The following is a 20,761-nucleotide window of genomic DNA, read 5'->3' as shown; positions in this document are numbered from 1 at the left end:
GAGGCATTGTTTCCATTGGAACTGATGCCTGCGTCAGCTCTTGGAACTGTGCAGTGTTCCCACTGCAAACCTGGGACAAGGTGAAGGACAGAGACTTCACTTAAAAGTTTGCCTCTCATTTCTCATCTCATCTCATACTGTCATGAGGCTATGGAGAAATACATATTCATCTACTGATGATGAGAGTACAAACAGTTAAGGTTCCTTGCAGGAAAATTAGGCAATATTTACCAAAATTATAAATGAATTTTCCTGCTGACCTTGGAATTCTACTTAGAAAATAAATGTACAAATGTACAAAATGCTATATATACAAGGTTATTAATTGGAATAAGGTATATAATAGTAAAAATAGTAGAAATAGCCCAATTTCAAGCTACAAGAATGTATTTAAACTACAATAATATTTAAAATAGAATCCATGCAACTGTAAACAAGTTATTCCCCATATACCAAAAAGGAAAGCTCTCTAGAATTTATTGTTAGGTGATAAAAACAAGGTACAGACATGGTATGCCATCTTTTTTAAAAAAAAAAAGAAGAGATGAATTTAATGCATAGCCACGTTTCTTTGTTTTGCCATCAAACACACTGTGGGAGATTCACAAGAAACATACCAGTGATGGCCTAGAGATGGTGTGTGTTTGGCAGGGAAACTGGAGTGGGCAAGATCCAAGCAGGACAAGACTTCTCAATGAAAACTTCTTTGGAATAGTATTTTGACTTTGAATTATGTAAATTCATGGACTATTAAAATTAACAATAACCAATTTTTAGAAATGTTTAACCTAGTGGCTTTGTTTGGGGCACCAAACAATCTCCCAGATTTCTCTGATGCAAAAGATACTCCAGAGATTTCCACCACTTCCTTTGTTTGTGTGTCCTGGGGGTGACAAGGATGAATCTGGTGAGTGCCATCTCAATTTTAGGCACATACGGAGTTAGAGTAGACAGCACTGAAGATCTGAGTGCTGGTCTTGCCTCTTCCGCATTCTATTAAGCTGGCTCTATGAAATAAGTGAGACCTCACCATTCCAACAAATAGGACAGATTCATGTGTGAACAAATTCAAAGACCTTGCTATCTTACCTCTGTGGATGACAAGGATAAGAAGACACCCTGCCTTAGTAAGTCACAGCCTTACTACAGGATCATCAATACAGGGCAAGGACTTTAGAGACTGAGACTGAAGAGGCAACTCTATAAACAACTGTCGTGAAACACAACCCTCGCCTGAGGGGTGACCATGGCCAAATGCAGGGCACTGAAATAGGAGGGAGGAAAGAAAACTTCCAAAAGACGAACCAAAACATAAATAGAAAACAAGAGCAGGCTGACAAAGGCAGACTTTAAAAGCAAGACGTGGTTAAATGACTCCATATGTGGTCAACTGCAATTGAATATACTGGAAATTCTGAAAAGCTTAATAGGGAAGCTAGGGAGCCATATCTGGGAACAGAGTACAAGGATACAGACTTGAATTTGAAGATGACATCAATGTCAAACAAGTCACCGAAAAGGATGGGCCTTATTCCCTGTGATCAATATAGCTGATGCAGAGGTACCTGTCACATGCAGGTGGGGCTCCAGTGGACCTCCAAAATCAAACACAAGCTTCAAACACTTGTGAAAATGCTCCCTGGAGGACCTTTTACCCCAAACTTTGAGACCAAATGAAAAACCACTCTTTCAACGCTCTCCACCCCCCAAAACACCCCTCTTCTCTTCTCCATATGTTCAGTCATCTGGAAAGCAGATCTCCCATTAAACAGATGGTCAAAGCCGTGCCACAATATTAAACTAATCGCATGAATCTGAGGGCTGCTTTCCTCACCTTCCCAAAATGAAACATTCTGAGAGGCTGGAAATAACCACGAGGAAGTACACCAAAGGTGCCCTAACTCGGGACTGCTCTCCAGATGCCAGGCTAGGAAGGCAGGTATTAGGACCCGAGAAACAGCTAGAAAAGAATGTCTGACTGCTGTGATCAGGACAATGCCCAGTGCCAGTGCCTGCAGCAATGTACTCTGGGATTTCCTCTTAATGAAATGAGGGACCTGGACTTCGTGCCACAGTAAGAAGCTCTGAACGCACGTTGGGGCTAATACTATGTCCTATGAGCTCCAGCGTCATGTGTCATAGCAGACTGTGCTTCCTTACAGAAATTTCTCTAGCTTTGCTTTCCTGTGCTACTTCAAGGCAGAAACTCAAGCTACCCCTGGTTATGAATTAAGAATACAGGGGCCAGCATCGTGCAGTCGCAGGTTAAGCCACCACTCGCAACACCGACATACCATCTGGAGTGCCAGTTTGCAGCCTGCCTGCTCTGCTTCCAGTTCAGTTCCCTGCTAGCGTCTCTGGAAAGGTGGCAGAAGATGGCTCAAGTACTTGGTCCCCTACCCCCATGTGGGAGACCAGGATGGAGTTCTTGGTTCCTGGCTTCAGCATGACCCAGAAGTTGTTGCAGCCATTTGGGGAGTAAAGCAGCAGATGGAAGATCCCTCTCTCTTTGTAGCTGTTTCAAATAAATACGTCCTTAAAAAAAAAAGAATTAACAATGTACTAAATTTTAGTTGACGTTTCAGTTATTCATTCAGCAAAGATTATAAGGAATTTACCAAGTTTTGATGTACTTTGCTTTAGGAAAATCATTTTTAAGGTTGCTGCATGTAAAATAGGAATAATTAACTTGATAACTCTTAATAGATTTATCAGTGATTATCCCAAGTTTAAATCATCACTGATTTTCAATTATAACAAGAAAATTAGAGAGCCATGGAGGTGGACATATGATACACCTATCTATCAATAGTGTTTTCAGTGATCAATTTTACATGGTTTGTCATTTTAGAGGGGTAAAAATCAATGTTTATAAAAATGTTTAAGTGAGCACAGAAACAATGAGCAGACACCCCCAAGATGCATGTCAGGGACCAAGACACAAAACCCCATTTCATCAGCTGAGCTCTGGTGGTCAGCTGAAGCTGTGGGTGGCTGTGTTCCTGTCATTCCCTCATGCGAAGAGAATTCTGTTGTGGCAGATTGTTTATTCCATGAAGGGAAAAAAATCCACAAAATTTTCCAATTTCTGTCTCTTCTCCATTCAGAGTTACAAAGGTCACCTGTCTATCTATGGTTATCTGTGAAAGCCTTTCTTTTGGAAGTCAACTCCTCAGGCTTAGGACTTAGGATGACTGTGATTCAACCTTCTCCTAAAATTTATTTTTAAATATTTGTTCCTTTTATTAGACATTCTTTGAGCCCAGGCACTAGGGACATCCAAATGACGGGTAGAATCTGTCTTTAGGGACTTCACTGTTAGAAGCAGGGATGAGTAGTGGGTTAGACACATAAACTGACAGTAGAGTGTGGTACTGTTCACATTGTAATTAATTCACTTATACACAAAGGGCACTCCCAAAAGAGGAAAGAAAAGGGAGAGGAAGATGGTAGAGGAGAAAAGGCTTTGGCCCAGAGTTTTGTTCAGTAGAGATTATATTTTTCAGCAAAAAAAAAAAAAAAAAAATTATATTAGCTGATCTGCCCACCCCTCAGTATGCACAACTCATAAAGCAAGATGAATAACCATGAAGAGATCAGTGTTTGCTGGTGCAGATAGATTGGAAACCAAACACTCATTTATAAGTACTTACCTAGTCCCATTCAGACCCCCTTCCTAGCTGATGAGGACAATGCTGAAATCTTTCTTTTCACTAAAGGATTTTCATGAGTCATTTTGCAAGTACCTACACGGTCACCCACTGTGTATGTGCCCAGAAGTGTTATGTCTTATGGGGACTAACAATTACAGGAAATGTAATTTTCTTCCAAAGGATTTACAACTAAAATTCTAAGAGGGGGAAAAAAGCAAACATTATAAGAGCTTTTCTGGGACAAGAATCATATTTCACATAACTTTGAAAATTTACCATTTATTCAACTTCCTACTATTATATTTTTAGGGCAATCATATCTTTTCCCCTTGGAATTTTGAACTGAGAACATAACAGAAACAAACTGTCAAGTGGACATAAAAGTACAGGGCCAGTCTCATGCTAGCAAAGCTGTGTTAGAAACACAGTATAGCCTATTTCCTAGTATCTGAAATTCCAGTTGTGGGACCCATAGAGTTAGAGCCAGAAAAATGGGAATTGAAGACAGGGATTATGGTGCAGTCTGTGGGAAGTAGGCCCTGCATTTATTACTCAGTATATAATGACTAGAACGTCAAGAGCCCACAGGTTTGGGTGTGGCAGTCCCATGAAACAAGGTAGCTCAATTACAGTGCAGTGGTCCATTGCTTTGACTGACAGGCTACACAATCCAGAATATGACAGAGTGTGCTTCAACAGTCATATTCTCTCTTCTCACACATAATGGGATAAAAGAGCAATATTCCTTGGATAGTGTTCCCTTTTAGGAAGCAAGACCCTTGTCAAAGCACAAGAATGGGGAAAAGAAGTTTCCTCCACATTTTTCTAGGCACAGAGCATGTCAGTAATTTTTCCAAGAGCATAGAGCTAGTAAGTGGTATACTTGGAATAAAATTTAATCAGCAGGCTGAGGAATGTAAGTACCAGGTCTGGGCGAGTTGATGTCATTTCTATTTAAGAAATATTTTTTTAAAGTCAACAGATGATCCTGAATAGGACATTCTAGAACATTTTTCCAGACAAGAACATCATATCCCCTGCTCCTAATATAGAACTCAGTACAGAAAAGACACACAATAATGGTTTAATAGTTATACAGTTGCTTATACAAGTAACCACTAAGTTATGACAGAGATCACAGATGAACCTGGAAGCTCAGATGGGCAAGTTTATTATGAGTGGTGTATAAGAGGAAGGAAAATGCCAGCAGCAAGTTGAAGAATGAGTAGGATTTGAATGGATAGAAGGAGAAGAAAGTCATAAATAAACACACAGACTCAGACACTTACTACGAAATAAGAGTTTTGGTCTTGTCAACTTTGCTACAAAGCGAAGTCCCAGGCATAAAGCATGCTGTTGAAGCTTTTTATTGTTTTGATAACAATAAAAACTAAACTTAAAAAGTATTCTTTGAAAAAATGTCCTACATGAAGGGTGTCTGTGAATGAGACCCCAGTGGAAAGCAGGGGCCATCAAAGAAGGATGTACTTTTCTCTGAAGGGAGGAGAGAATTTCCACTTTGCTTATGGCCTTGTCCAAATACTGACAGAGACTGTGGACTCCAAAGACTTCCATAGCCTAGGCAGCTCATGTCAAGAGCCTTGGGTAATCACTGATGTCAGACATAAGGGTGTTAATTGTTAAATTAACAACAGGAGTCACTGTGCACTTATTCCCCATGCAGGACCTCTGTCCTCAGTGAGTTATACTATGAGAATTAACTGTAAAACTTATTCTCAGTTTTTTTATATTGTGTGTGTGTGTTTGTGTGTGTGTATGCAAATTGTTGAATTCTTTACTTAGTATAGAGTTGGTCTTCTGTGTATAAAGTTAATTGAAAATGAATCTTAATGGAGAATGGGACTGGGAATGGGAGAGGGAGGAGGAGGTGAGGTGGGAGTGAGGGTAGGAGGGCAGGTATGGTTGGAAGAATCACTATATTCCTAAAGTTGTACTTAGGAAATTTGTACTCATTAAATAAAAAGGTTTCTTTGGAAAAACCTATTCTTTGAGAGTTGGAAAATGCTATTGACAAAAAAGATGGCTCAATTCATGAAACATTGGCTATGCCAAGTTCTGTTCCAAACACTTTGTATATATTAACACATTTAATCCTTACTACTACCCTGTTAAGATGTTGAGGCACAGAGAAGTTAAATAACTTGCCCAAGGCCATGGACCTAGTAAGTGTTAGACCTAGGATAAAACTTTATCCTCAGGTTCAGAAGTACTGTCCTAGGTCTAACTGTCTGATTAGGAAGTTTCTATGAGTCAGAAGCAAATCTTCAGCAGGCCTCCATGTCAAAACCCTTGAATTTCTGATTGTTTACAAGGCTACAAATCCCTTCTAACCATGGTCTAATCCAAGTATTTGGACAATCAAATAAACGATAAGTGTCTCTAAATCTCAGGGTATTCCATTTACTAGGCGTCTAGGTTAGCAATTCCCAAACTTTCCTGTGCATCTGAACCACTTATAAAAGTTCTTAAATACAGCAAGTGCCTGGGCATATCACAAACCTATGAATCTCAGCAACTAGGACCAATTCTCTATACTGCTTAGGAACTTCTCTACCTGTTGACTTTTGATTTAGAACAATAAACTTTCCAGTGGGGCTTTGCCGAGCAGAGTGCTAAGGGAACCTCCTACAGAGGCAAAACTGAGTTCAAGAAGGCACAGCCATGATGTTCTCCCTCCTGAGGCTCAACTTTGACCAGCACTGCTTACTGTTGTTGATGTATTGGGGTTCCATATAAAAGTTTACTAGGAAAAAAATCTGGTCTGATCATACTTATTTATTATTTATATCTGTATTATTAATTTACAGGTTCGTAGACATGTTTCTGTTTCTCTGATTTTGTTTCAAAGAATGAAGACAGGAGTGGTTGCTGGTCCTACTTATTTACTGCGTATTCTGACGGCCATGCCCAGGAGTGACAGCAAAGTCTAGGAATGCAGCATAATTTAGTTTCAGAAAGTGGGATCTATAACCACTTCTTGGTCTAGTGATTTTTGTTTTCTGAGTTTCACAAAAGAACTATGTCAAAGTTTGCTTCCTTGTTGTTAACCAAGAGGTTAAACATTTCTGAGTTGATGGTGCCAAATTGTGCTCTTGCTATATTGCGTATTTACATAACACATAAACACCACATGGTTTCTTTTTTTCTTTTTTTTTTGACAGGCAGAGTGGACAGTGAGAGAGAGAGACAGAGAGAAAGGTCTTCTTTTGCCATTGGTTCACCCTCCAATGGCCGCCGCAGCCGGCGCACTGTGCTGATCCGATGGCAGGAGCCAGGTGCCTTTCCTGGTCTCCCATGGGGTGCAGGGCCCAAGGACTTGGGCCATCCTCCACTGCACTCCCGGGCCACAGCAGAGAGCTGGCCTGGAAGAGGGGCAACCGGGACAGAATCCGGCGCCCCGACCGGGACTAGAACCTGGTGTGCCGGCGCCGCAAGGCGGAGGATTAGCCTAGTGAGCCGCGGCGCCGGCCACCACATGGTTTCTTACTCATACCACATATTTGAGCAAAATCACCTCCTGACTTCACAGAGAAGTGGAAGAGAATTATTAGCTTCTCTGTTTGAGAAATCTACCTCTACCTGCACAGCCCAACATTTCAGAAGCTATGCTAACAGCTCCTAGTGACACTACTGGCTCACACTGAACTTACACTTACCCAAAACATCCAGGTTTCCTTTCTACAATCTGCTGATAAGTCATCACCCAAAAATGAGCCACCAATTCCCTACTCTACCCATATAGATTTTTTCAACTTAACCATAGTATTTCACATTTCAGCAACTGAATGTCAACAGAATGTCGCTGGCTTTATGTTTCAGTATGACAAGCAGATCATCTGTGCCTTCAGACTCACTATCAGCCAACACGCCAGTGCTGGATGTACTTCCCAACGCTGCCTAAGAGAGAACACCTTGGTGAATTGGTCTAGGAATGTGACCTGGGACTCCGCCAAGCATCTCCCTCCAGCTGCACGACTCCAAATTTCTTAACCTTCAGACTCCACATGATTTAAAAGAAGAGTTGTCTGTGTGTAAAGACCCATTCAAGAAATAAGTGAAAAGATAGAGAAATTTGTTTCAATTTGGGCATGGTTTCAGCTTTCAAAGGTACATAAAGACAGAACAAAAGCATCAGAAAATGCTGCTGCCATCAGCAATACTGATAAAATTAAATTCCCTGTGGCAAAAATTATATTCAATGGACATCCTGCTGCTGTTTATCACACTTTTCTTTTTTTTAAGTCATTTTCTTTTTTTGGAAAATAAAGTTTTCTGCATTTCACTGCTTTTGTACATGACAAAAAGTACAGACAATATAATGACTTTTTTTTTTTTTTTTTTGGACAGGCAGAGTGGACAGTGAGAGAGAGAGACAGAGAGAAAGGTCTTCCTTTGCCGTTGGTTCACCCTCCAATGGCCGCCGCGGCCGGCGCGCTGCGGCCGGCGCACCGCGCTGATCCAATGGCAGGAGCCAGGAGCCAGGTGCTTTTCCTGGTCTCCCATGGGGTGCAGGGCCCAAGCACCTGGGCCATCCTCCACTGCACTCCCTGGCCACAGCAGAGAGCTGGCCTGGAAGAGGGGCAACCAGGACAGAATCCGGCGCCCTGACCGGGACTAGAACCCGGTGTGCCGGCGCTGCTAGGCGGAGGATTAGCTTAGTGAGCCGCGGCGCCGGCCTATAATGACTTTTTTTAAAAGTTACCATGCTGGGGCCAGGGCTGTGGCATAGTAGGTAAAGCCACTGCCTGCATTGCTGGCATCCCACATGGATGCTGGTTTGGGTCCTGGCTGCTCCACTTTTGATCCAGCTCTCTGCAATGGCCTGAGAAAGTAGTAGAAGATGGCCCAAGTCTTTGGGCCTCTGCACTTGTGTGGGAAACTTGGAAGAAGCTCCAGGCTCCTGGCTTTGGATCAGCTTAGCTCCACCATTGTTGATACCATTTAGGGAGTGAACCAGAGGATGGAAGACCATTCTCTCTCTTTCTCTCTGCCTCTCTGTAACTGTTTGAAATAAATAAATAACTCTTTTTTTAAAAAAAGTTACCATGCTATTTTTTCCCTCTGCTTACCAGAATTGGGAACAAATTTGAGATACACAAAACTGTAAGAGGGGGCCTTCAAAAAATTCATGGAAAATGTGTATTATGAAAAAAAAACTATGCATAGATTTAATTTTTTTGCATCAAAAGAAACATATTTTTATTCCATATTTCCAGGAAGCTTTTGAGGTGACTTCTTATTCCATTTCCAGAAGCTTAATAACTGACATCTCCTCTGGTATCCAAAAATGTGAAGACATTTAAAAGAAAATCTACCAGCAAGTTTATAGTTGCTCTCTAAATTGACTTTAACATTTCAAATGTTGCAAATAGAATTTTGTGAGTGAATCAGATTATAAATAAGAAATTTTAGAACTCATCTAACTGACTTTCATAATGGGTACTGGAAAAAACAAGCATTATCAAACTTATTTTCTCTAATTTCTGCCAGCAATTTTCTACAGTTATAAAATTTCTGCATTGTCTACATCATTAGTCAGAATCTAAAGCAACTGTTAGTCAATCTATTTGTTCATTCAACAGCATTTATCTAAGTGTCTTCTCTGCCACCAACACTGTTCTGGATGCTGTTGTGAGAGCATGCATAAATGAACTAAATACAGACTTTGTCATCCAAGAATTTTAAGCAATTTCTAACTGTTGGTTCCTAGTTCCATCATTATTATTGTTATTATTGCTGGCTCTGATGTATACCTTTATATAATCTTTTTTCTGAGCCTTATATTTTTAATAAAAAGCTTTTACTTAATAAATATAAATTTCAAAAGTACAACTTTTGAACTATAGCAGTTCTTCCCCCCATACCACCCTCCCATTCCCAGACTATCCCACCTCCTACTCCCTTTCCCATCTGATTCTTCATTAAGATTCATTTTTAATTGTCTTGGCTTTCCATGCCTGAAATGCTCTCATGTGCTTTTTAGCCAGATCCAAATGCCTTAGAGGCTGATTCTGAGGCCAGAGTGCTGTTTAGGGCATTTGTCATTCTATGAGTCTGCTGTGTGGCCTGCTTCCCATGTTGGATCATTCTCTCCTTTTTAATTCTATCAATTATTAGCATACACTTGGTCTTATTTATGTGATATCTTTGACACTTAATCCTATCTTTATGATCAATTATGAACTTAAACTGATCACTTTAACTAGTAAGATGGCATTGGTACCTACCTGCCAACTTAATGAGATTTGGAGTCCTATGGCAAGTTTTTAGCTTTATCTTTGGGATAAGTCCAAGGGAACATGTGCCAAACTGTACATCTCCTCCCTCTCTTATTTCCACTCTTATTTTTAACAGAGATCAATTTTCAATTGGATTTAAACACCTAAGAATAATTCTGTTTTAAGTAAAGAGTTCAACCAATTGTATTAAGTAGAACAAGAAAATACTAAAAAGAATAAAATAGTAAGCTGTTACTAGACAGCGACGACAAGGGCTGATCAAGTCATTGCTTCTCATAGTGTCAGTTTCACTTCTACAGGTTTCCTTTTAGGTGCTCAGTTTATCTATTCTAATTTGAGGCAATCCTTTTCATTTGCTTCCCCTTCTCTGGTTTTCTTTTCTTTCTTTCTTTTTTTTTTTTTTTTTGGTGTTTAAATCCTACTACATATATGACCCTATATGTTATTCTTAAATCTTCCAAAATCATTAAACTTAGAGCAAAGATCAAAGGCATTTTTAAAGATTTCTCCACTCAATTTATTTGGTGTTATTTTATCTCAAAAATTTAGTGACTTGCCTGTGGCAAGTGAATAAAATCAGAAGCTTTGTACCCACTGCTTCAGCGCATATCCCTGAAAATAACAAAGGTTAAAAGGGAGACTAGCCCTTGATCCCTGGCAGGCTATCCTACACTTGGCTACTACTTTGCAAAAAGAACTTCATGCATGTACTGATTTGTGGATCTGCCTGGTTTAAAATATCATCTACAATCCCAAGTGCACCCTCCCCTGCCCTATTTTCCCATGCCCCCTGCATCCACACTCCCCCAATCTGCATAGAGCCATAATTCTATTAAATGCAGCCTTGGAAATGTGGTTCATATGGAAATAAGCCATGTGTCTGCTAAGGCTGATGATTTTGTTCTCTAGGTGGCACTATTACTTCAGTTTTTGATGAGTTGCTTAAATTAACTTGAAACTGTTTATTTTCTTTGAATTTCTATCACATAAATCTTAATTTCATACATACCAGTTGTAATTAAATGACGGATTGCTTCTAGGTTTTATTTTAATAAGCCAGTTTGACATTCGGTGATATTTTTATCATGCAATTTTACATTTCTTTGCTACACTGTCTTAACATTAACAAATTCTCCTTTGCCTGCCTTCCCCCTCCTAGACTGCAGAGGCATGTCAAAAACACAGAAGGCCGTCATAAAGTTTCAGTCAGACCAAAGGCACAAAGATGAAAGAGCATTTAAAAGCTACTAAGTTCTGCAAGCTTTCAAAATCAGGACATTACTACCATGACAACCAATGAAAAGTTCTTTCAAGTGAACCTTTGGGGAAAACTACATAACATTTGTTACTCTCTGGGCTCTTTCGAAATAAACTTTTACTTTATTATGGCTGTCACTGGAGCTTGTAAATTTATGTTGCTTCCCCCCAGTCACTCTCCCATTCCATACCCGGCCCCCTAAGTCATCTCATGCACCATCTTCAAACATCAGACAATCTATCAACAAAACTTCTTAGCATCCAATATATTTGCTCAGATTTGTTTCGCCAAGAGCCTACATGTCCCAGAGGGACATGAATTTGAATATTTACACACGAGTGAAGTTTCCATAGTTATCTGAGAAGATACTCATGTTCATTTTCAGTTCCTCTCCCCGAAAAGTTGTCCAATGTCAATACATTAGTGAGTCCCATTGTTTTGCAATGTCATCAATAAATGATTCCATATATTCAATAATTTGAGTTCATGACTTTTTGCTAAGTCTTTAGTGTAAGGACTGTGGAAATCTGGTGATGCACTTCAGCATAAAATGCTTAGGATAAATAATTATCTGCCTACAGTGGAAGTTTAAGGGGACTTTAAGAACTCACAAGCCTAAACTTCAAAGTACCAAAGCCTCCCCATGTTTCCTGGGGTTAAGTCCCACATGCAAATGCCATACGGATTTCATTTGCCAACATCATTTATTGCTTAACATTACTCTATGCTACACAGAATAAAGGAAGGCAGAGTGTAACCAGTAAGTTTGCTCATTCACTTTTGAAGCCCATCTGTGCATGTTATTCATCCTAATAAAGAAAATTTATCCCAACTCAACCTAATGCAATTCTCCTTCAAATGAGTTCTTCCTCCATTGAACAACTGCCAGCATTTTAAACCTAGAATTCCACAGAAATCTCTCCTCGATTCCTCTTTAAAATGCAATTCACAGCTTGAGATCACAGAGCCTGCCAGTGGCTGAATGGTTGCACTAGATGGCTGAGAGTCCTTCAATTAAGCAGCAATTTTGCAATTAGTGGAAATGGCGTGCTCCATAACAATTGTTTGAAAACAAGTTGAGACAAGTGAGCAATTATCCTATTAAAGGGATACAGTCACTTGCAATGGGCTAGGCCCCCTCACACAGAAATCTTCCACAGAGAGACACAAGTGTTATGTTTTAACCATTAAAATGAAATCAGCATTACAGACATCTGAAATGGAAGCGCCCTTCATCTTACAAGATTCAGAGTTCAGCTATTCTCCATTCTTCAGGCTCTCTGCTTTCATTCGGGAAGTCTGAAACTGTTGTCCCTACTCTGCAACTAACTTCCTAAATCTAAATCTCAAAATGCTGAAGAACTATCTGTATATGAACTTTCTATTGTGCACAACTTCAATTTTCTTGATGCTTGGAAGATTAAGTCCATGACTGAGATCCAAGGCTGCTGGCTGCATTATGTTTCAAAGGTCACTACCTGGACACAGGTGTGCATGCATGTGTTGAGTATGTGTGACATAGAGACAGATTTACAGGTTTTAAAAGGCCAGTGTAAAACAACATAAGCAAACTCTTTGCTATACTATCAAGTAGGCATGCTCAGCTTGCTTGCTCTGTGTGTTGAGTTACACACCAGAGCTATTTATATTTGAAAGAAATGGGATTATCAATCACCTACATTCCCACTATTGAAAAGCTGTCTCTTACAGGCTGCAGGAAGAAGGAGTAGCTTACAATCTGATGATGGACCTTGTAAACAGGAAACACAAGGACTTCCAGTCTTGATTTTAGAAATTTGCATTTACATTTACAGGATTTCTCCCCACCTGGTGAGTCAAAATGAACCCGCAATACTCCAGCACCACTCCTCCCTCCTATGGCCATTATGAGATTTAAGCGATTAACTCACGAAGCATGAATCATTTGAGTTGATTACTGCATTCTAGGCAGATGACCACTTTCTTGGGCCCTTTTGTTTGCAAGTAAAAGTTACACAGGATGAGATATCCTAAGACAGATTTCTTAAATGCTTGAACTTCTGGATGCACAAATGTTGACATATTATACTCTTAAATGGCCTTCGTAACACCTTAAAATAAAGAATATTTCTAAGTATTAACTCAGCTCTGCACAGGCTATGAAAGGCTCCAAAAGTATGAGAAAAACTACTGTTACTATGCTTTTTTTTTAAAAGTGATATCTAAGTGTGTCTGAAATGTAATGCTTCAAGACGTGCATAGGTCTTATTTATCTGTAACTCATTTCTTCCTGCTTATCTCATTTATAAATAGTGCTCTGTAATAACAAAATAGTCCTACATGCACTGTGCTCTTCCAGTCATAACACTTTCTACTGGACTATATTTATGAACATTTGTCACATTTTACAAAATAAAGAAAGACAACAACTTTATTCCCCTGGAATTCCAGTCAGGGTAGCCAACGTGTTTTAAATTCCAGTGAAGGTTATGGTTACATTTCAGTAAGTGTCTCTTTCCTTTCTCCTACCTCCGCTGCTAGTTCAGAGGTAAACTCAGAAAAGAAAGCTGTCTTAGGCGTCTGCAGAATCAGGGTGCTGGACTCTGGTTGTTTCAGATGGGGTGTTGTTCCCAGGGTGAAAGCTTTGTAATTTTTACATGGTCTGTTTTCTATTACGTGAAACAGTTCCAAGTGCTACATGTCATAATCTTAGAAACCCCAGGCTAAAAATGATAATGGGGCACGATGTACACACTGAATGCTCCCATGTTTGGGTGAATTAAACTCATTTATATCCTCATTAAATGAAGACGTAAAGAAATATTGGCAAATTGTAAGACCAAACGACTCTTGATAACAACAGTACATCAAAATATTTTTGGACAAAATAACAGCAGAAGGGGTTACTCTCTAAGAAGTTGAACCAGTTTGAGAGGTCTCCTTTAACAGCACACCATTTATGTGCAGTTAAAAATCGAAGTTCCCAACCATATACTGCTTAATTATACCAGGAGGGTTAATAAACACGCAGAAATATGTTTTTCTTTGCTTCAAGCCAAGAACATTGCTGCATTCTTGTCGGAAAGGGTCTACTGCTTGCTGCTGACATTGAAGAGCACGTGCAAGATACCTGGAAGTCCCGGAAATAAGGTCCAGGACCACCTAACCCATCACCAACCGTGGCTCATCAAGACTCCCTGAGCGCGAGGAAAACTTTCCGCACCGCAACCGAAGGAGCGCGACGAATCTAAATCTAAGACGCGGAGCCGCCCGCCCCACCCGGCCGCAGGCGGCCACGTCATTCAACAAGTCCCGCCTACCAGCTCCCAAAGGGATCCCACAAAACCATCACTAACGTCCCCACCCCCCAGCCCTGCGCCCCCAGCGGCTGCGCTTGGCAGTACGGCCGGCAGAGGGCGCCCTCTACCTTCCCTAGAGCCGCTCTCCCGGTCCCCTCCTCCACCTCCTCCTCCCGCTCCTCACGCTCCGCGGCCCCCCCCACCCCACCCCGCGGTCCCTCGTGCCCGCTCCACCCCCAACGCACAAACACTGCATCCTCTGGCTAAGACTTCAGTTCACCCCCCCATGCTCCGTGGCTCTTTCTCCTGAGGGTGCCCTGAAGTCTCCCATTTCCTCTTCTCGCGATCCATCCGGTACAAAAGCCCCCAACCCTCCCCTGTTTCTTCCCAGGCGCAGCTCACTCACTCGCCCATTCCTCTTCCCAGCTCTGCATCCCCAGAGAGCAACCCGAGTCAGGACCACCCTCTCGCCCCCCGCCCCCCTCCCCGCCACACACCCTGGGAGTGAAAACTTTGACGTCCCTGGAGGGTGCCCCCTAGGGCGGGCCACAGCGAGAGGAGAGGTCTGGGTACCGCTTCTCCGGGAGTCTCGCAGACCCTTTCAGTTCCGAGGGCATCAGTGATCCAAGTTGTTCGCGCTCCTCTGGCCTGGGACCTGTGCGTCCTCCGTGCTCTCCGCTCCTGGGGAGCAGCTGTCCGGGCGCACACTGGCCAGAGCCCGGGGGAAGGGGTGCGCGCTGAGGGCGCAAGCCCCGCCGTCGGCGCGGGGACACCCAGCCGGAGGGGAAAATCGTACCCAAGTCCGACACACCCTAAGCTCGGCCCCGGCCCCAGCCGCGGCAGCCGGCGCCGCGAACCTCGCTCGCTCCCCAGCGCGGCTTGGGGTCCGGCTCCGGGATCCCCGGGACGCAGCCCCGCGCGTCCTCCTTGGCCTCTTTTCCCACGCTTCGGGGCTGCTCGGGGTCCTCCTCTCTCGGGCTGCCTGCCGGCCGCCCATCGGGCTCGCGGGATAGGAGAAAGCTCCCCCAAGAGCCACTCCACATCCTCCCCTTCCCCCGCGAAGGGGAGGAGAGACGGAGTTCTGGCCTCGTCCCACAACTTCGGGGAACCCCCTCACCCGGCCAACTTTCCCCGCGGGCGGCCAGTTCCCGCGCCGAGCCCCCACGCCCGGCGCTCGCCTACCTCAGGGTCCACACAAAGCTCTCGGGTCCCCGGCGGCGGAGTCACATCGTTGTCCCGCTCCGGGCCCCTGCGCGCAGCCCCAGTCCCCGTCGCGGCGCGGCTCCCCGCCGGCCCCACAGCAGCAGCGGCAGCTGCAGTTCAAGGGTCTCATCCACGCTTCCCGAGCAGCGGGAGGTGGGGGCGCGCGGGGCCGGCTCCTCGGCGCGGCCCAGGAGCCCGAAGCGCGACCGGGTGCGCGGGACTGCGGGCGGGCACGCCCGGGTGCGGCGGCGGCGGCGGCGGCGGCGACGACGGCGGGGACCTGGAGCTCCAGCCTGCACCCTGCGCTCGGGTCAGACATTATTTAGCTCTTCGGTTGCGCTTCGATTGGTCAGACGGCGCCGCCCCCCCGCCCCCCTGCCCAGGCTCGCCCGCGCTACCGATACCAGTTCGGGGCGGCCGCTTAAAGGGAACGCCGCGCCTTTTCCTCCGCCCGGCTCAGCCCAGGGATCCCCGGGGGGCGCGCCGAGGGCTCCCCCCGGGCATGCGCTCCGCGGGTCCTGACCTCTCGCTCCCCTGGGCCCCCGCTATGTGGCCTTGCTAGCACCACGTCCGATCAGGCTGCCTCGGCTGGACGCCGGCGGTTTGGAAAGGGTGGGCGAGCCCCACTCGCGGGGAACCCCGCGTTCCGCGCCCTCTGTGGAAACCCGGGCAGTACGTGCCAGGGCGGGAGGGAGAGCCAGAGCGGAGCGGCCGCCCGGAGGTCTTGCTCTCTCCGCTTGCAACTCTCCGCTTCTTCCCCATCCCAGCACCCAAGTTCCGCGGGAGAGGGCGTGCGTTTCCCGAGCCACAGACACACCTTCCCGCACCTTCCCGCACCGCGGACACGAGCGCACACAATGAGGTCCTACGGAGCGCGGGGGGCTATCGGTTTACCGCGCTCCCTTAAACACACCTGCTTAACCAGAGTTCGCGCACTGACCTCTCTCCTGAGTTTGCCTAATAGGAATTCAATCAAGATAATAACGGCATTTTTTATTAATGAGCCCCCCCAGATAACATTACAGCAAGTTACGGGGAGCCGAGGTAATGACAGACCTCGCTCCAGCCACACACCTTCCAGCAGACCCAACAGGGGAAAACGGAAAACGAAAGGAAAGGAGAGAAACCCACCTTTTCAGTCACTACTCGTCAAAGTCAACATCAAGGCAGCTGCTCTGGGAACACTTCAGCCCCCAAACTCTCAGACTCTTGTTATTCCTTTCTCACCTGCCCTTCGGTTAAAAAGAAGGGGGTGTGTGTGTGGCGGGGCAGTGCTGGATGGAGGGGGCGAGTCTTTGCTGCCCGGTGGTAGTCTTTCTGTTCTGCAGCAAAGTTAAATTATTGATAGTGGAAATTGCATGGCGGAGGTACGGCTTGCACCCCTTGAGCGAGGAGCTCCATTTGATCTCGCCGGAGGCTGGAAGGTTTCATGCTAGCTCGCGGGGGGGGGGGGGGGGGGAGCGGCGGTGCGAGCAGCCCTCTCGGCGGTGAATGAGAAAGTGGGTGGGAGTCCACGAGAGGGCTCCACGGGGCCTTGACGTGCGCTGTCATATGATACCTCCGCTGCCTCGAAATAGACACTCCAGTGCACGAATTACCAGAATCAAAATGCAGCGCATTCGAAATGATACATCTTTTATTAGAAGAGTTCCGTTCCAGGGCATTGCATGCTTCTTGCAGATGTTTTCATCTCCAGACAGAGCAAATCTACACCCAACAGCCACCCCTTTGAACACGGAACCCGCCGGCAAATACAAATCAAAAGCCTTCTGCTTCACCCAGAGTGGGCGGTCGGGGGTCTCTGGGAGTTGGCTCGTTAAGCCCCCTCCCCACCTCGCCCCACCTCCTAGCCCCTAGCTCCCGCCCTAGCAGAAGACGCATCTTCCGGGTTCTCATTTGCCTGTGGTCGAGACCCTTCCACAGAGCAGATGTGGCTAGGGGCCAGAGGACAATTTTCAGTTAGTCGCTTGAGGAACTCAACCATCTATCTGGGTTTCGGCTTTGAAGGTAAAATGTTTTCTCATTATTTCAACCAACTCACAGGTATCAGGACAGACCTTAAAACTTCAAAAAGAACGAGACAGCGGTTGTTAACTTGGAATCTCTCCACCTTCCCGGAGCATAAAAATCAACTAGGAGAGTGATAAAATGAAGGTTCCTCCTCCTCCTGAAATTGAGGCGGGATCCAGGATTTTGCATTTTAATAAGCACCTCAAACAGTTCAGATGTAGACAACCAGAAGTCACTCTTTAGCATACACACTTTCTTAAATTAAGGGTGCAGAAATGAGCATAAGAGGAATCTCTCCGGTCCCTCCCTAAGTTTTTGTAAGCGCTTTTTTGTGTACGTGCATTTTTCTGTAATCTCAAAAGTCTGACCTAATTATTGCTAAAACCCATTGCTGTAAGAATTTCCTTAAACACTCCAACATTAATTTTGCTAAAGGGAAAGATTTATAAACAGTTTCCTTTCCTGGACCCTCTGTGGTTATCAAGAATTTGCTGTTGAACTGAATATACAGTATCATTACATGCTCAGTTCAATTCACTTAGTGCTTTACAGTTAGCAAAATGAGCTTACTAATCTTAGCTATTTTAGAGCTTCTAAAGACTAGTGACAGAAGTTATTATTCATTTTATAAATGAATGACCTGAGGCTCAGTGCCAGGAAATAATTTAGACCAAGTTCACAGTGAAGCACCAGAGACAAGATTTCAGTAAACCTAAGTGTGCCTGATGGAAATTGCCCTTCTCACATCCCTTTCTCCTCAATAGAGGAAGCTCTCTGTTCCTGGGGAAGTGTTATCAGAATGTGTGATCATTCAGAGTGCCTTTGCAAATTGTTGGACTAGTCAAATTATTCAAATATATGCATTTTCTTAGAGTGTCACACATTTAGCTTTGCACCTCTGTCAACTTGACAGAGCACATGACCAATACAAACTACCCTACTGCACAGATGGTGCAGTTTATTGTGGCACATTTAAACTGTGTGAGATATGCAGGCTAACTAGAAAGTAATAAAGGATGGAGGACATGGAGCTGGCCTTGGTCACCTTGGGGATACTCTGTGTTGGTTCCCAGGGGTGTAAGCTGAAAGTAGACACAATTTCTTTTAATATCCTAATACAGTGTAGCAGACTATTACAAATAATTTTTTTAAAATGCACTACTTTATAAAGAGTTGGAGGAACCCTCACCCACACTTTACATAACTTTATGTCAGCATCAAACTAATGCTTATTTTCTAACTTTAAATTTGCCTGAAAATTAGTTATAGCCCCCAGAGTTTTAAGTGATTTACTTCCTTCCTGAAAAGTACCTGGTAAGTGAATGTCAGTCAAGAACCTTAGCATTCTCAGTGCTGCTCAGGTAGAAGTTGTGGCAAATCTTTTACTTTCTAAACTGACACTGTTACGTCACCATTTCTGCTGAAGAAAAAAGTGTTCTTTCTGAGAGCCTGATTGGATAGATCTGTGGCCAATCTTCTTATTCCTACCCTCCCTTGATATTATATACATAATTGTTTGTATCTTCTCTTTCCAGTGTGTGGTGCAGTTTTACTGAGGAAGAGACAAGAGGAGCCAGAAAAAAGCAGGAACATTTAGAAATAGAAGAAGATTAAATGCCAATTCAGATTAGTCTTATGAACAGGTCCTCTTAACACACCTGAGCATTTCCAAATTTTCTCATATGTGATTATAGAATTATCCACATGCTAAGATCTCAGACTCTATAGGCTTAGCCATTTCCCTTAAAAGATTATCTTATATTCAAGTGCAATGAAGTCAAAATGACCTAAAGCTGTACGAGTGCCTTGAATGGACTTCTGAATATTTTTAAAATTTGTTTAAAACAGATAGTATATTGAAATAGTTTTGAATTATAAGATCAAACTTTTCATGGAATTTCTTCCCATTGTGATCAGTGGTGATGCCGAAAATATAAAACATGCATTTCTGGTTCTTCTTAAAGATTTAGCTTCTTAAAGATTGGTCTCTGACATGATTAGTGTGTTAGGAGCAAATTACAGATTTATTATATAAGCATTTTTTCTATCACCAAATAGAGGAAAGGTGTCACAGCTTGATAAGAAAATGCTATCTATTTCTCTTGGGTGTCACTTAAATGTTAATTTTAAATTAGTCAAAATCTATTTCTTTTTGGTTTTAGTTCAATACTATCCTAATGCAATGTTCCAGGAGGACAAAGGCCAGCAAGAAATGTGAGTTCCCATCTATTCTTGTCAGGAAATATGAACTAATCCTCATTACCCAAGTGGAACAGAGGCAACAGGCTCAGAGTTGACATTGACACATTTTTTTCTATTAATAATTTTAATTGGCTGAAGTCAATTCCATCACTCTAAGTATTTTATGTTTAATTATGTTTTTTTCAAGTTTCCTAGTTACTCCTGCCTTCAGTGTTTCTTGAAAAAAAAAAGGGGGGGGGTGGAGGGATTGTCTAGTATCAGATGAATTGACCTCAAACACTGCTGAAAACAGGAGTAAGTAATTAGCACAGGGAAAATAATAAGTCAACAGAAAGCGCCCCTGATGAGGAAGGTGTTTTCAAAGTCATGCTTGATGAATTCCAAGGCCCAATTCAATGCAGAGCTATGTCACTCTCAATCCTTGAAATTATTGAGTAAGGGGGTCGGCGTCGTGGCTTATTTGATTAATCCTCTGCCTGTGGCACCAGCAACCCTTATAAGCACCGGGTTCTAGTCCCGATTGCCCCTCTTCCAGTCCAGCTCTCTGCTGTGGCCTGGGAAGGCAGTGGAGGATGGCCCAAGTGCTTGGGCCCCTGCACCCACATGTGAGACCAGGAGGAAGCACCTGGCTCCTGGCTTCGGATCGGCACAGTGTGCTGGCCGTAGCGGCCATTTGGGGGGTGATCCAACGGAAAGAAGACCTTTCTCTCTGTCTCTCTCTCTCTCACTGTCTAGCTCTGTCTGTCAAAAAAAGAAAAAAAGAAATTATTGAGTTAGGCCTATCCTAAGAAAAACTTTAATGGAGAAATGATTTCCCTATTCATTACATGGAATTTTTAAGTAAGACTTTTATGAACCATCAAAGTAGCTCCATGCTATACTCAAATGTGTCCAAAT

The 20,761-nt window shown here is 43.6% G+C and overlaps 1 protein-coding gene and 1 long non-coding RNA gene across 12 annotated transcripts in view; one reads left to right on the top strand and one right to left on the bottom strand.

Moving 5' to 3' along the window:
• The window catches only part of LOC103351120 (uncharacterized), a 219,544-nt gene extending 208,236 nt beyond the window's left edge, over window positions 1–11,308 (top strand). For 4 of the 6 annotated variants that reach the window (XR_016218107.1, XR_016218104.1, XR_016218102.1 and 1 more), the window contains one exon: window positions 7,494–9,504. This is a non-coding gene — a long non-coding RNA (uncharacterized LOC103351120). Of the gene's footprint in view, window positions 1–7,493; window positions 9,505–11,072 lie in introns of those variants that run through there. The other 2 variants (XR_016218103.1, XR_016218132.1) reach the window with 2 other exon arrangements.
• The window catches only part of BDNF (brain derived neurotrophic factor), a 54,147-nt gene that overhangs the window by 15,683 nt on the left and 17,703 nt on the right, over window positions 1–20,761 (bottom strand). The window contains exon 1 of one of the 6 annotated variants that reach the window (XM_089310241.1): window positions 16,784–17,093. The exons of 3 other annotated variants lie outside the window; for them this stretch is intronic. The gene's annotated coding sequence lies outside the window, so the exon portion shown is untranslated. Of the gene's footprint in view, window positions 1–14,946; window positions 14,970–15,631; window positions 15,954–16,783; window positions 17,094–20,761 lie in introns of those variants that run through there. 2 more of the 6 variants (XM_089310218.1, XM_089310235.1) reach the window with 2 other exon arrangements.

The sequence above is a fragment of the Oryctolagus cuniculus genome, chromosome 1, assembly GCF_051225735.1.
Source record: "Oryctolagus cuniculus isolate XC-2025 breed Fujian yellow rabbit chromosome 1, ASM5122573v1, whole genome shotgun sequence".
Classification (NCBI taxonomy): domain Eukaryota; kingdom Metazoa; phylum Chordata; class Mammalia; order Lagomorpha; family Leporidae; genus Oryctolagus; species Oryctolagus cuniculus.
Note: the sequence above shows the minus strand (reverse complement) of the source record. Positions and strands in the feature narration are given on the sequence as shown.